We start from the raw sequence: 15,281 nt of genomic DNA, 5'->3' as shown, positions 1-15,281 counted from the left end.
AAAAATGTAGCTCAAAGTGCTTTACAAAATGAATAGAAAAATAGAAGACACAATAAAAAATAAACATAAGTCAACATTAATTAACATAGAATAAGAGTAAGGTCCGATGGCCAGGGTGGACAGAAAAACAAAAAACTCCAAAGGCTGGAGAAAAAAATAAAATCTGTAGGGGTTCCAGACCAAGAGACCACCCAGTCCCCTCTGGGCATTCTACCTAACATAAGTCAAACAGTCCTCTTTGTATTTAGGGTTTTCATGGAAGGACCTGATGATGATGGTCACGTAGACTTCTGGCTTTCAGTCCATCAATGTTGGTGCATCATGATGCTTTGAGTAGGTGGTGGTGGCGCAGGCCGCCACCACAAAGAAACCGGAAAAAGAAACAGAAGAGAGAGTTGGGGTCAGTACGGATTTTGGAGCCACCATGAATAGTTATTGTGATGAATTGAACATACAGAGTATCAGGATTAAGTTAAATTGAAGTTAGGAGAAGGCCATGTTAAAGTAATGTGTTGTCAGCAGTTTTTTAAACTGCTCCACTGTATTTGCCTGGCGACTTCCTATTGGCAGGCTATTCCAGATTTTAGGTGCATAGCAGCAGAAGGCCGCCTCACCACTTCTTTTAAATTTAGCTTTTGGAATTCTAAGGAGACACTCATTTGAAGATCTAAGGTTACGATTTGGAATATAACGTGTCAGGCATTCCGATATATAAGATGGAGCGAGATTATTTAAGGCTTTATAAACCATAAGCAGTATTTTAAAGTCAATCCTGAAAGACACAGGTAACCAGTGTAGTGACATCAAAACTGGAGAAATGTGTTCGGATTTTCTTTTCCTAGTTAGGATTCTAGCAGCTGCATTCTGCACTCGTTGCAAGTGATTTATGTCTTTTTTGGGTAGTCCTGAGAGGAGTGCGTTACAGTAATCTAGTCTACTGAAAACAAACGCGTGAACTAATTTCTCAGCATCTTTCAATGATATAAGAGGTCTAACTTTTGCTATGTTTCTTAAGTGAAAAAATGCTGTCCTAGTGGTCTGATGAATATGCGATTTAAAATTCAGATTACAGTCAACAGTTACCCCTAAGTTTTTTACTTCCGTCTTGACTTCTAATCCTAATGCATCAAGTTAATTTCTGATAACCTTATCCTGAATAGGCCTATCCCATCAAGCTTTGGCTGCAAGGCAGGAACAATCCCAGCACAGGGCACCAGTCCATTGCAGGATGAACACATTCACACACAAACACACACTACAGCCAGTTTAGCATTTTCAATACACCTAACCATCAGCTTACATGGTCAATGTAAACACCAGCAATGTCGACAGTAGAAATGCACACGTGGTAGCTTGCAAACAGTGGACTTTCTCACAACATCCTCAGTAGTGATGGCCACTGTGTGTTTGCTATGCTTTGTGTTCTCCATTTTATCTTCTCTCTTTGTTTGTTTTATTCATAACAAAGACATCACTTCTAATAACATTTGTCCTAAATGATCTCACATTATGTTTTCAGGATTTCTATTAGAGTAGTCATTATTGTTACAGTATGTTTTGGGCCTTTAACAAATGTAGCAAAGTACACTGGAGAATTCTAGGTTACTGAACTGCTTTGGGTCTTTTTACTTATTCAGCCCTTTTTGAAAGCTTTCAGTTCATGCCTGTACCATTGTCCCATTCATTTCCTTCATTCAACAACTTCTTCGTGTACTTTTTTCAGGTATCCTTAATACCATTACTATCAACCATGATGTCTCTTTCAAACCTTCTGCTACATTTCATCTTTCATTTGCTATTGGCTTTCTGATCTTGAACACATTCCTGTTTCCTTGCTCTTTCTGCAGCTCACTTAGAAATTTTTGCCTCTTGGTTTTTCACACCTGCGTAACATCTTTTCCAGCATTCTCACCATCTACTATCATTTTCTGCAGATTTGTATACTATCTCCAATTGTCATCTGTGCCTCAGCTTTCTGAAACTATATTTCATTGCCTCTCAGTGTTTCTTCTGTTCAACTGTAGACCATTTCCATTGTTATAAACCAGATATTCATCACATCCTACTTGAAATTCACACCTTATGCATCTGAAACCTTACTCTCACTTTCTGTCAACATCTCAGCACTTTTACTTATCACAAGCTCAAATAATTTCTCTTACTCTAACAAATGCCACTGACTTAAAGATCTCCTAAAACTAACTAAGCTTTTGATACACACTCTTCTCCGGGGATAACTTTCACATTGTTCATCATGCCTTAATCGCATCTCTTCACCAACAAAAAGTCTATCATTCTCCTGATACTACTAGATTAAAAGGTCACTAACTTTGTCTTCTTCTTCAGTAACAAAGTGTTTTACATAAACACTTAATTGTTTTAACAAATTCCAGAATCTTCTTCATCTCAGTGTTACTAAAGTCCCCAGGGGCTCCTTCATAGCATGGACTTCCAAACTCCTATCAACCTGACCCAAAACTCAGTTTTCACTTTTCAACTTGTGATGAGACTTTATTCAGAAGACTTATGCCAACAATCATCGTAACTATAGCATTCTCATTTATCCACCCCTACTACTTTGTCTGCCCATTCTGCTGACACAAGCATACCGATTCCAGCATTTTAAGCTTGTAACCTTCCTCTACTGCTCTCCTAAGCATTCAAACAGCTTTTCCTTTCTATCTTGTACCCTGTACAAAATATACATCGATTCTCGTTTTGTCCAGCACTTACACCTTCTACTACACTCCTAAAATACCAAGTCCCAATCCCTATACTCTCTCCTTTACACCTCTAACTCAATATATCTACTACATCTCCCTTGCCACAAAACCGGCATCAGGTCTTGCAGGCTTCCCCCACTGGCTGGGTTTCTCAAATTTCTGTTTAACACTGTTAGGAGCAGATGGGATCACAACAACTTGGGTGTGGTGAACTAGAAATGTTTAATACTGATTGCCCTCCCTGACACTAACCTCCTTTACTTGTTGTTTAAAACATGTAAAAGGGACACTGATCTTATTCTCTTTATAACCCCTGGTCTGAAAAAGATCAAGATAGGTACAATGGAAGGCCCGGTTGTAGTTGAAACTTCTGAAAACAGCAGAAGTTCTCGGAGATGAATGGTTGACATACCTGTACAACATGGTTATATATCAAAAGAGGATTCTTGAAGACTGAAAATGATGTATTCACTCCAAACTACAAAGGAAAGGGTAGCAATGGTTTTTCTGATAGTGACAGAGAATGGGACCAGAGAATTGCATAAAGCACTCCAATGGGAGAGCTTGTATACTGATGATCATTAGATTGATGGTAAGAAATGAACCAGAATTCAAGGTGAAGATACTGAAATGGAGAAGACAGACCCATGGAAAGGCCACACAGATGATTAGAAGAAAAGAGACAGAAGATGTGGAAGAGATGGGTGTGTGGCCATGTGGTGTGTGGAAAGGATGTGTTAGGAGAAACTCAGTTCAATGCAAGGCAGAAGTGGAACCATAAAACATAGTGGTATGAAGACAGTGAATGTGACCTTTGTTTGCAGAAAGTGTGTGAGAGGGATGCAAGGTGCTGATGATGCAAATCTAAATATAAATGGAGTTGTTTTGGACAAAACAGTTCTGCTACTTAGGTAATATGTTGAGGGCAGACAGAAGTGCAGCTATGTCATTGATAATGGTAAGAAGTTTATTGAAGGAATTCTGGGACTTTTCAATCACTCTGACATCTAACGGCATTGAACAACAACAACAACAACATTTATTTATATAGCACATTTTCATACAAACAGTAGCTCAAAGTGCTTTACATAATAAAGAATAGAAAAATAAAAGACACAATAAGAAAACAAAATAAGTCAACATTAATTAACATAGAATAAGAGTAAGGTCCAATGGCCAGGGGGGACAGAAAAACAAAAAAAATCTCCAGACGGCTGGAGAAAAAAATAAAATCTGTAGGGATTCCAGACCATGAGACCGCCCAGTCCCCTCTGGGCATTCTACCTAACATGAATGAAATAGTCCTCTTTGGATTTAGGATTCTCACGGAAGGGCTTGATGATGATGATGGTCATGTAGACTTCTGCCTTTAAATCCATCCATCATTGTTGGAATATCATGAAGCTTTGAGTAGGTGGAGGTGGCGCAGGCCACCACCACAAAGAACCGGAAAAAAGAAACAGAAGAGAGAGTAGGGGTCAGTACAGATTTTAGAGCCAACATGAATAGTTATTATGATGAATTGAACATACAGAGTATCAGGATTAAGTTAAATTAAGTTAAATTGAAGTTATAAAAAGGCCATGTTAAAGTAATGTGTTTTCAGCAGTGTTTTAAAGTGCTCCACTGTATCAGCCTGGCGAATTCCTATTGGCAGGCTATTCCAGATTTTAGGTGCATAGCAGCAGAAGGCCGCCTCACCACTTCTTTTAAGTTTTGTTCTTGGAATTCTAAGGAGACACTCATTTGAGGATCTGAGGTTACGATTTGGAATATAAGGTGTCAGACATTCCAATCTATAAGATGGAGCGAGATTATTTAAGGCTTTATAAACCATAAGCAGAATTTTAAAGTCAATCCTGAATGACACAGGTAACCAGTGTAGTGACATTAAAACTGGAGAAATGTGTTCGGATTTTCTTTTCCTAGTTAGGATTCTAGCAGCTGCATTCTGCACTAGTTGCAAACGATTTATGTCTTTTTTGGGTAGTCCTGAGAGGAGTGTGTTACAGTTGAATTGTGCATTGAAAGGAAAAGGTTTATGAAAGCTCTGTGATAATGAATGCAGTGTATGGGCCCATGAAGCCATAACATAAAGAAAAGCTGGAAAGAACAGAGATGAGAATAATCAGCTGGAAAAATGCTAAGTTAAAAGGAAGACTTGGTGTGAAGGTCACTGGGTAGGTGTTGTGCTGACGTAAAATGGACTAGTGAGGTTTGGGCATGTGGAAAAAATGCTGATTATAACTGTGTAATGAAGGACACCAAGATGCAGATGGGGACGGGGGTGGGGGGGTGTGTTAATGGCCAGAGGGAAGTAGAAGAAGACTTTTTAGAGAGGGTGTCTGGTAACATAAATAGAATGGGTCTCACCATAAAGGAAGTTCTTGTCCATGGAGAGTGGATGAAAAGATTTGACCAGGAAAACAGCCGTTAAAGCGGTGATGATGATGATGAAGATAATTTGTTAAACTTCTCTTTTGTTTCTTTTGTTATTAACTGCTTCTTCTTCTTTCAGCTATTCACGTTAGGGGTTGCCACAACGGATCATCTTCTTCCATATCGTCCTGTCTTCTGCATCTTGTTCTGTTACATCCATCACCTGCATGTCCTTTCTCACCAAATCAATAAACCTTCTTTTAGGCCTTCCTCTTTTACTCTTCCCTGGCAGCTCTATCTTTAGCATCCTTCTCTTATTGGTACAGAATTGTGATGTGCATGACAGAGAAGCAACTCTTTCTTTGATGTGCACAATGGTGCTTGATAGTGCAGACTACCAGTTTTTAAAGTAATTTAGAGAAATTGGAACAGACACCATTGAAAACACAGGGAGGATGTTGAAACCATGGAAGGGCTAGAATATAACCCTAGCCTTTGGGGCATTAGGCAGCAGTAGTACAAACCATGGTAGCTCCCAGTCCAAGGATTTAATAATCAGTATTAGGGAATTAGTTTTTGTCCCTACTCTTGAGCCAATACAAAGTGATCTAGCAATGAATCTGGGCAAAGATCAGCCATAATAGATCATCACATACAGTATGTATCTGTGAGGTTTTCCCTTCCAACAGATATAAAAGTGTTTTCTTGCAGACGTTAATGGGATATACTTAAATTATAATCAGAGTTTATGATTAGACATGGGGTAACACAAGTTTGCTTCGTACAGTGCAAACTGTGTAACATAAGCAGATAAACAGAGTTTTAGCTCAACGTACTGATCAGTAAGTTTAAGAACAACTTTCTTTTAGATGTAGTTTCTCTGCCTTACTAGCATGGGCACCATTCAAATGGACTTTAGCCTTAAAAGCTCCCTTCTGCTCTCTGTCTGGTTAGGCTTTTTGTAACCTCAGAGGAATCACTGATTGAAGGTAAAAATGCAACAATCTTGATTGTCTCAGTTCACTGCTCATGAGCTTTTTTTAATTCTCAAAGTGCAAGAGCTCAGCTCATTTTTTCAATTGTCTCATCATGCCATTTGAGTCTGTAATCTATGTTGTAATTTTGATTGTCACAGTGCATTATACAGATTTAATTTATCCTCCTTGGATTTACAATCAACAGCCATACATCTAAGCATTCAGTCTGCCGCTTTAAAAGCAGGCAGTCAATCATGTTCTATGCACCTTGTATTATGTTAGTTCCCTTCACATCATCATTTTATTAACTGGCCTCTGTCCAACCAGTAATGCCTAGTATTTATTAAGATGATAGGTGATATACCACCAAGTACTGGGCTACATTAGCATGCTTTTCAGAGTTTTCTGTCATCTTAAGTTTTGATTATAAATTGGTATGGCTTGTATGCCTTAGAGAGCTTTATGGAGTGCAGGTGTCCAGGTAGTTAGACAGCCTCCAGATTTGGCTGCAGGTTTTTGCTTTAATTTCTTTATTTGCTGCCACCCTTAATTTCCTATTTTACTTGTAAACAGCTGTATTAAGGTTTTATTTTTTGCCTGTTATCTTAACCAGCCATCAGTTAATAATGAGGAGCACATGACAAAGGAACCACCTCTAACTAACATTCTTCTATTTAAGCCTGTGTGCATACATCATGAAGTGTCTGTGTTAATGCAATGTTTTAAAATAAATGAGAGAGAAGGAAATGACCAAGAGGTACAAATCTGTTCTGGACCACAAAAATTATGGATAATACTCTCAGAAAATGAAAAATCTACAATGTGATGAAGGTTTGTCTTGAAAGAATGAAAACACTGACAAGCCATATACAGGATTTAAATACCAATTTTATTATCTGCTAGGGCTAGCTTCTAATTATGAAACTAGTTGGAATGAAAACCTGTACTCACTGTTGCCCTCCAGGACCGTAATTGAGGAATTCCTGCTCTATATATTGTAAATAAGGTTGGACTCCATCAGGTGGTCATGTGTCAGAAATATGCTGTGCTGTATATCAGAAGGAATGCACAGATTTAAGGTTCACTTCAAAACATAGCATTAAATAATAATTATTTTCATAGTGCATTTCATAAGGAGAAAATCCTGAGTAATGCACATTTTTACAGGGTGTCACAGTTTACTTCTCCTCCTCATGATGTCCCAGCTGACAGCAAAAGAGGGCCAGGGATTGTCTACTGATAGATTAATTATTAATGTCCATTGAGGACACCATAAGTTCAAGGAGAACAGGGCTGAGGTCAAGAACGACTCTAAAAGCACATCAACCTCTGGTATTTAAAACATAGGTTACAGGCTATAACTATTTATTATTTGTAACAAACTTTGTGAGGAGAGACTAAGGCCGGGTTTATACTTCATGCGATGTGACGCATGCTCCAGCGGACGCTACTGCTATGGAAGCGTTGTACTGCTTATACTTGCGCACGTACTTTACGTAAATCTGGAGGAATCCACCAGGTGGCATTGCGAGATATTATCACGGTGAGAACAGGTTCTGCTTAGCTGTGTTGTGAATTGCCTGGAACACCCATTAAATTCCGATGACACCTTACCGCAATACCTCTGAAAAGGATGTTTAATGATTAAATCCATCAATCCAGGGATGTGTCCATTCCAGCAAGCATTGGGCACGAGGCTGAAACAATCCCTGGATGGGGCATTAGCTCATCTCAAAGTGAATACAAGCACTCACATACACACACTGACATCATTTTAGTGTCACCAAATCTGCATATCTTTGGAAGGAAACCGGAGCACACTGAATACCCAGCAGGAAAACATGTAAACTCCAGGCAGGGAACACCAGTGACGTGACTCCCTGCAAGACAGCAGTGCTATCGCTCCACCACCGTGTCACCCCCATGTGTGTAATTATTAACAGTTTTCATTATTAATGATTTATGTGTAAAATGTAACATACATACTTCAATGCATTTATCATGAAAGTGATATAAAGTATAAATCTTAGGATTCTAAATATGCAAAGGGTTGGAATACCATAAATTTAACGTGTTATGTGTGGAGATTGCTACTGTCAGGTCAGGAGGAAGCCCCAGAAAAAAAGACAGCACAAAAGATGATATGTGAGACTTTTAAAATGTATTGTGTCATTACGATCGGGAATATGCCACGCATATGCGATTCAATATAAAAGCACCACTTTTTTCATTTGTATGTCGGCATTTTGCTTCACCACATTGAACCATTTATCAAACATCGAAGCGCGCTCATTGATCTGGTAGGATCCGCAAAGCGGCTTTCTGTCATAAGTAGATAGTAACCAGAGACTCTGACATCACATTCCAACTTTTAGCACACTGCACCCCCTGACTTTTTGATGGTTCATGCAACTTGTGCACGCGTCACGTTAATTTCTGAGGACCTACTCAGCGGGCGCGTTAAATGAACGCTGAGAACGCGTGGCAGCCATGATGCATTCTGAGCGTGAAGTATAAACGAGCCCTAACATTTAAAAGAGCCTAGTCCAGTTTAGGGAGCAAAATGAATGCCTTAGTAATGGAAACTGGTACTATTAAAACTCTGGTGTCTCTTGCCTTAAAAGTTTGTCTGAATTCAATCTGCTTTGAAATAAACCTTTTACATTCATCGTGAAAATGTATTCAATTAGATTTTCCTCTGTAATTAATCACTTTCAAAAGGGTACAACAGCAAGATATGTTTGCAGTGCAATGAATCTTAACCTCTGTCAAAAGTTTTATTTTAATGAACTTTTTTTACATGCAGTATATTTCCAGGAGGCCATGCTGATTTTCATTAAAGAATCTCACCAAAGAGATATAAGGTTCTCTTCCAAATGTACATAAAAAGAGATGTAAATAGGAGAACTTAAGACCCTTATTCCTTGTCGCAGGTAGAGAAACACCTAGGTCTGATCCGGCATGTTAAATAATGTCACTTGAGGTCCCCTACTTTCTTCAACCTTTGTGCCCCTGTGACATCCTCAGTATGTATCTTTACTAGGTATGAGCCAATACTGTCAATCCACATGTGACTTGTATTGCAATACACAATCCAAAATACAATACATCCACAGAACAAAAGGCAAAATGATTAATAAATAATATTATTTCTGGAAAAAAAATTAGAAGGATTAGCTTACAATCAATATATCACACCAAACAGCCATTATAAACAATAAATGTATTGAAATTCTTCACCACTTCTATTTGACACAAATACATATATTTTTTATAGAAATTGAACATGGAATGAAACTTGGCTGTTCCTCTCATCCCTCATGCTTCTCTAAATACTTTGGTAACTTCAAACTTCATCCTGCAAGAATGAAATATGTACTTAAGAGAAACTTAAGAGTCATTTAATAGAGATTGGACATGTGACTAATCTTGATCTTGATAATATTCTAAAAAATAACATTTTACAGCAATATAAGTTAAGACATGCAAGTTTGAAATGCGCATGTGCTGTTTTAATGCTCAGACGCTCATAGTGTGGAGAAGCAATATAAACTTCAGTTCTAAGATATTGAAAGTTTTAAATGGAAAAAAAAATTCTTAAAATTTTGCAGACATAGTTTGTAAATTAGGCACTTGATATGTATGAAACTACCATGGTTCAAATTTAACTCTTACTTTGTGTATTGTTATTTTGTATGAAAATGCTGTCCTGAAAAAAGTGCTGCCGGAGGCAATCAGCACGTCACCTAAACTTTCACACTGGCTCTGGCCTGGGTGTAAACTGTGATGAAGAAAAGTTCACACTGCCTCCAGAGGCAATGGGGTGTTTCACTTCACTGTGTAACTTTGGAGATTTCTTAAGATGCTACTTTAGTTGTTGTAGCTAGCCTTCCTTAGTATAGAAGAGAAGTAAAAGAGAAACATTTCTTCTTTAACCCTCTGTTATAGCTCAGTTTGTAAAGCACAGGAGGCACGTCATTGTCATTCTACTGTAATGCATTTGAATATACAATCTATGTTTTAATAAACAATTCTAACACTACTTATTAATTAACATAAGGATGTGCAGAAGGATGATATCAAGATAAAAAAGTTGTGGCATAAATAAAATCAAGTAACTAAAACATAACATATTGGAATACTATAGTGCTTACAGCTTGTATATAATATCGTCATCCATTTATGTACTTATTCAATCACCCATTTTTTGAAATTGCTTTATTGATCACATAGGGATCAGGAAACAGTCTATCCCAGCACACAGTCAGCACACTTCTGGGTACAAACCAGAAACAGACACTGAAGAAGCTGACAAACAATGACAAAACACACTCTCATGTACTCACTCAAGGCCACATTTTTTTTGGGATGTCGGTGAAAACTACAGTGATCAGATCAAACCCATAAGGACATGGGAAGAATACACAAACTCCACACAGGGAGTAAACAAGACTTGATTTGAAGCCAAACCTCGGTAATGCATATTAATATTTACAAAATTGCTAGAGGTTTTTTTTATTTCTATATCAAACATGAGAACAAAGAGACATGAACAAAATAAAGAGAAGAGCCTACATTTGTGAGTCTATGAAAGTGAGCTTTGTTTGGTAAAGTCAGATGAAGAAATGCCAGCCTGATTTGAGCAATTTAAAGTTATCATTAAATAAATGGGATGCTTCATTGTGCTTGAGTCTCTAATTTAAACCTTGAGCAGGGATGCCTTCTATATTCTTCATAAACACACATGGATCATTCTTGGAGATTCTAGTTTCTTTCTACAGCAGAAAGACATATGTGTCAGGGTCAGTATTAATGTCCTGTGTGTGTTTGTGTCTATGACGTAATTATGAATGGAACTCAAGGTGTGGTCCTACCTTAAGGACCTTATGTTAGATTTCCTTTGTGTAAAAGCGACTCCTAGAATGACATGTTGCAACCTACATAGGCGTGTCATTTCACAGTGTTGACAACAGTAAATAACATACTATGCAAAGTATACTGTGAATAAGCACCATTTGTTGGAATGACAAATCCAATTATGTTATTATGACATACATTTTGAAGAGTATTTTTTCATTTATGTTATTCTTATTTGTTTAATTGAGCTGTGTTCTTGTGTAATGTTGTGTCTTAAGATAAAAGTAACACAAACAAACACAAAAATAGCATTTTTATTAAAAATAGCCAACCTCAAAATTTAGATTACTTGGGAAGACAAAAGTAAATGAATGAGAAAATGGCTCATTGAGTTTATAGTTTGAACAGAACAGATAGAACAGATTCTCAGTTACAATATTTTTGGTTGTATTTTCTTAATTTTCCAGAGGGGACTGGGCAGTCTAATGGTCTGGAATCCCTACAGGTTTTATTTTTTTCTCCAGTCATCTGGAGTTTTTTTGTTTTTTCTGTCCACCCTGGCCATTGGACATTATTCTTATTCCATGTTAATTAATGTTGACTTATTTTATTTTCTTACTGTGTCTTTTATTTTTCTATTCTTCATTATGTAAAGCACTTTGAGCTACTTTTTGTATGAAAATGTGCTATATAAATAAATGTTGTTGTTGTTAATATTTTCCTGGTCACCTGCATTATTCAAAGTTTGCCACTTTTTAGATAGATAGATAGATAGATAGATAGATAGATAGATAGATAGATAGATAGATAGATAGATAGATAGATAGATAGATAGATAGATAGATAGATAGATAGATAGATACTTTATTAATCCCAAGGGGAAATTCACATAATCCAGCAGCAGTATACCGATACAAAGAAACAATATTAAATTAAATAGTAATAAAAATGAAAAGAATTAAAATAAAATTAATGTTCGCATTTACTCCCCCGGGTGGAATTGAAGAGTCGCATAGTGTGGGGGAGGAACGATCTTCTCAGTCTGTCTATGGAGCAGGACAGTGACAAAAGTCTGTCACTGAAGCTACTCCTCTGTCTGGAGATGACACTGTTCAGTGGATGCAGTGGATTCTTCATGATTGACAGGAGTTTGCTTAATGCCCGTCGCTCTGCCACAGATGTTAAACTGTCCAACTTTAATCCTACAATGGAGCCTGCCTTCTTAACAAGTTTGTCCAGGCATGAGGCGTCTTTCATCTTTATGCTGCCACCCCAGCACACCACCGCGTAGAAGAGGGCACTCGCCACAACCGTCTGGTAGAACATCTGCAGCATCTTACTGCAGATGTTGAAGGATGCCAACCTTCTCAGAAAGTATAGTCTGCTCTGAGCTTTCTTACATAGAGCATCAGTATTGGCAGTCCAATATGGCAAACATAATATTTTGGTTTATTACCTGTGTTTTAATTTATGTTTTTTATTTTAATATTTCAATTTTCTATTTAATATTTTATTTATCAACAAATGTCCTGGGGGGTGCTCCTGCCGTATTCCCAATTCTTGCTGGGATAGGATCCATCATCCACAAAACAATGCTCAGAATAAGCAGTGTGAGGGACAGCCATTGTCCTTACCCAGTTCCTTTTGTTTTGTAGGTGTAGACTGAGAAACAGATCTACACCTCTGCCTTACTCTTCCCATTAATTAAAGGCTGATTTAACTGGACACCAATGAATATTCAGTGACTTGGACATGTTCTTGTCTCCATCCCCTGACTTGTGCTTTTCAGTCACCATTTTAGAGAGTTGCTTGGAGTGTCATTTTGTCGTCATTGTATAGGTTAGGTAACGATACTACCTCCCCACAAGTTGGACCTTCCACATAGCAGGGCATTTATGCTATAATCAACTGAAATGCCTTGACTGTGACTACAGATACTGTAGGTGAACTAATTACAGTATGTGACTTCTAAAACTATCTGGCTGATTCAGTGATGATTTAGGTGTGTCATATTAGAAGGGGTCAATACTTAAGTGAACACTTACTTTCTGCTTAATATTTGTAATTCATTTAAACTAGCTTGCAGAGATTTACTTTCACTTTAACATTAAAAAGTCTGTTAACCAATGTCAAAAAATCCAAAATACATCAAAATAAATCCATTGTGTTGTATAATAATAAAATGCGAAAACTTCTGAAGAGGTGAATACTTTTCATAGGCACTGTAGAGTGGGAGTTGGGGCCAGCTCCAGACAATAATCATGCCCAGCACAACAACAGCATGAAAACACTGGTTTCCTTAACAGATCTACCCACACAAACTCCCTGCCAGTTACCTTTACTCCAAATAAATGAGCACTGTAAGGAAGCTGCTGTTTATTCACATTAAGTGTCATTTGCAGCCGTTTGTCAATCTGAATGCAGTAGAACATCCCATAGTCAAAACATGAAATCTTCTTTGCTAAATACAAACCTTTTTGTATAGATATCTAGCATACATTGCATTGCATGCAAGCATTTTGATAAATTAAATACTTCTTTTTGTTAGCTGCTTCAAAATTACTTTTGAAAATATGACACTTCTGTGAAAAATAAGAAACTTATTACTGTAAAGCTGCAATCTCTGCACCCATGTGGTGAATAATACAGATTAAAAACATTCAGCCCAAGGTCTGATGATGGAAACAACTTCTAACAGTCTTCTTTTTGGAAATAATGTGCTATATAGATACTCCAAATGTTGCTAAAGTAATTGATGAAAAGATGTCAGAGAATACAGAGAAACACTGACTTTTTTAACAGCACCCAATTTACTCGGTCAACATGACAGCCTGTCTGCAGCTGGGGCTCGTTCATCCCTGAGATTTTTTTCATACTAAAAGCAAACAACATTAGCAAAATACTCAGTGGGTCTTCTGGCTTTCTTTTCAGTCAGGCTGTCACAGGCCATGCTTGATTAATTTAAATGTTTGATTGATTGGAAAAATGTCACCAATTATATGTAACCCCCAAATATTTTTATAGTAAGTGTATCTTAATCATGAAATGCAGAAGGCAGGGACACAAATGGCAAAGTATATGGAGAAGAAGACATAATTAGATTGGTGAACTTAACTGAGAGGTTAAGTTGTAATGAAATCCAGAAGGTAGTGAGCCTCTTGAGAACCCAGGCTAGGCTCCTTTACTTTTCACTCTACTGATGTTAATCCTAGAGGACCATAATTGCTTGGTCTAGCTTGTTGAATTTCTTTTCTGGAACATTTTACACCCCTTAAATTATGCTTATTTTTCCGTACAATATGATGGGTAGTCCAGTTCACAGGGGCAAAAGAGCATTGGACTGGCACATGTCAGGAGGCATGACCATATTTCAGAAAAGGAATCCAAACTTTTAACTGGACAGCCCCTTAAAATTCTGGTTTGGGGAAACAGATGCATTGAGCTGTATTTCGTAATTAATTGTATTTATATAAAGATTTTCCAGCCAACTCGAAGCGCTTTACATAGATATTGGGGAACCACTTCAGCTATCACCAATATGTAGCATCCACCTGAATTATGTGACGACAGCCATTCTTGCTCAAGTGTGCTCTCCATACATTAGCTATTAGATGGTGAAAGGGTGAGAGAAGCCAGCCAGTAACATTCTCAATGTAATCACTTACTTAATGTTTGCTGCAGAACTTATTACTTTGGGCATTAAAGTGAGAAAGGGCTAATGGAGGACTGCCAGAATAAATCCTTCAAACAAGCTGGTGATGGAAATTCTCTCGTTGTACAATTTACAGAGAGAGGCAGCATGGCAGGTGCCAAGGATGCCTGGCCCTTTCGTTTGGAATTAGCAAGTCGGGTTACCTGTAACCACCACAAGGAACTTGGATAGCACAGAGGACTACAGGAATATATTTTAAGTATAAGGCAGGGGTCTCCAGCTCCGGTCCTGGAGCAATACTGTGGTACCAGGTTTTCATTCTAATACATTTCTTAATTAGTGACCCATTTTTGCTGCTAATTAACTCTTTTGCCTTAATTTAATTGACTTGCTATTTAAAACTCAGACTTCTTAATTAATTTTTTTTCCTTAATTAGCAGACAAACAATAATGAGATTCAAAATGAGCCAACACATAATCAGCCTCCTGTGTCCGTCATTCAGTAATGGAAAATAAAGAAAGGTGAATGTCACAGTAATGTCACTCTGCTCAGGACCATAAACCATTTTGATGGTATTGTTAGATTAACGAGTAATGTAGTAAAGAGGATTAGAAATGAGCACATTGGATGGACAACAAAGGTACAACAGTTTGGTGACCAAGTGAGACAGGCTAGGTTGACATGGTGTGGGC

The sequence above is a fragment of the Polypterus senegalus genome, chromosome 15 (assembly GCF_016835505.1).
Source record: "Polypterus senegalus isolate Bchr_013 chromosome 15, ASM1683550v1, whole genome shotgun sequence".
In the NCBI taxonomy this organism is placed as follows: Eukaryota; Metazoa; Chordata; class Cladistia; order Polypteriformes; family Polypteridae; genus Polypterus; species Polypterus senegalus.
The sequence above is the reverse complement of the archived record's forward strand: the minus strand, read 5'-3'. Positions refer to the sequence as shown.